Raw genomic sequence first — 2,500 nt, 5'->3', positions numbered from 1 at the left:
AAAATTCGAAAAAAATTTTTGTCTGCGTGTTCGTGACACGGTGAGGACGAAACCATAGCCCCGACAACAAACCCGCAAAGGGATGTCGAGATACGGGCCGAAACAAGTCGAAAGTTCCGAAACCCGAGGACTAGGTGCCGACCGACCGGTCGAGACCGCTCGGTGCATGAAGTATCAACGGTGCCGCTCGGACGTCGGAGCCGGCCGGTCATAACACGTGTTCCTTATGGGGCAAAACAGCAACGCGACCTGAAAAATTTGGCAGTACGTTGGAACTTAGTTCCATGCGAGAATCGTTGGGACTTTGAAAATTTTTCGATCCAACGAGTGATGCGCGACTCTTTCGGACTTTGAAAATTTTTCGTTCCAACGAGTGATGCGCGACTCTTTCGGACTTTGAAAATTTTTCGTTCCAACGAGTGATGCGCGACTCTTTCGGACTTTGAAAATTTTTCGATCCAACGAGTGATGCGCGACTCTTTCGGACTTTGAAAATTTTTCGATCCAACGAGTGATGCGCGACTCTTTCGGACTTTGAAAATTTTTCGATCCAACGAGTGATGCGCGACTCTTTCGGACTTTGAAAATTTTTCGATCCAACGAGTGATGCGCGACTCTTTCGGACTTTGAAAATTTTTCGATCCAACGAGTGATGCGCGACTCTTTCGGACTTTGGAAATTTTTCGATCCAACGAGTGATGCGCGACTCTTTCGGACTTTGAAAATTTTTCGATCCAACGAGTGATGCGCGACTCTTTCGGACTTTGAAAATTTTTCGATCCAACGAGTGATGCGCGACTCTTTCGGACTTTGAAAATTTTTCGATCCAACGAGTGATGCGCGACTCTTTCGGACTTTGAAAATTTTTCGATCCAACGAGTGATGCGCGACTCTTTCGGACTTTGAAAATTTTTCGATCCAACGAGTGATGCGCGACTCTTTCGGACTTTGGAAATTTTTCGATCCAACGAGTGATGCGCGACTCTTTCGGACTTTGAAAATTTTTCGATCCAACGAGTGATGCGCGACTCTTTCGGACTTTGAAAATTTTTCGATCCAACGAGTGATGCGCGACTCTTTCGGACTTTGAAAATTTTTCGATCCAACGAGTGATGCGCGACTCTTTCGGACTTTGAAAATTTTTCGATTCAACGAGTGATGCGCGACTCTTTCGGACTTTGAAAATTTTTCGATCCAACGAGTGATGCGCGACTCTTTCGGACTTTGAAAATTTTTCGATCCAACGAGTGATGCGCGACTCTTTCGGACTTTGAAAATTTTTCGATCCAACGAGTGATGCGCGACTCTTTCGGACTTTGAAAATTTTTCGATCCAACGAGTGATGCGCGACTCTTTCGGACTTTGAAAATTTTTCGATCCAACGAGTGATGCGCGACTCTTTCGGACTTTGAAAATTTTTCGATCCAACGAGTGATGCGCGACTCTTTCGGACTTTGAAAATTTTTCGATCCAACGAGTGATGCGCGACTCTTTCGGACTTTGAAAATTTTTCGATCCAACGAGTGATGCGCGACTCTTTCGGACTTTGAAAATTTTTCGATCCAACGAGTGATGCGCGACTCTTTCGGACTTTGAAAATTTTTCGATCCAACGAGTGATGCGCGACTCTTTCGGACTTTGAAAATTTTTCGATCCAACGAGTGATGCGCGACTCTTTCGGACTTTGAAAATTTTTCGATCCAACGAGTGATGCGCGACTCTTTCGGACTTTGAAAATTTTTCGATCCAACGAGTGATGCGCGACTCTTTCGGACTTTGAAAATTTTTCGATCCAACGAGTGATGCGCGACTCTTTCGGACTTTGAAAATTTTTCGATCCAACGAGTGATGCGCGACTCTTTCGGACTTTGAAAATTTTTCGATCCAACGAGTGATGCGCGACTCTTTCGGACTTTGAAAATTTTTCGATCCAACGAGTGATGCGCGACTCTTTCGGACTTTGAAAATTTTTCGATCCAACGAGTGATGCGCGACTCTTTCGGACTTTGAAAATTTTTCGATCCAACGAGTGATGCGCGACTCTTTCGGACTTTGAAAATTTTTCGATCCAACGAGTGATGCGCGACTCTTTCGGACTTTGAAAATTTTTCGATCCAACGAGTGATGCGCGACTCTTTCGGACTTTGAAAATTTTTCGATCCAACGAGTGATGCGCGACTCTTTCGGACTTTGAAAATTTTTCGATCCAACGAGTGATGCGCGACTCTTTCGGACTTTGAAAATTTTTCGATCCAACGAGTGATGCGCGACTCTTTCGGACTTTGAAAATTTTTCGATCCAACGAGTGATGCGCGACTCTTTCGGACTTTGAAAATTTTTCGATCCAACGAGTGATGCGCGACTCTTTCGGACTTTGAAAATTTTTCGATCCAACGAGTGATGCGCGACTCTTTCGGACTTTGAAAATTTTTCGATCCAACGAGTGATGCGCGACTCTTTCGGACTTTGAAAATTTTTCGATCCAACGAGTGATGCGCGA

Source organism: Athalia rosae, chromosome 6, assembly GCF_917208135.1.
Source record: "Athalia rosae chromosome 6, iyAthRosa1.1, whole genome shotgun sequence".
NCBI lineage: Eukaryota > Metazoa > Arthropoda > Insecta > Hymenoptera > Athaliidae > Athalia > Athalia rosae.
Note: the sequence above shows the minus strand (reverse complement) of the source record.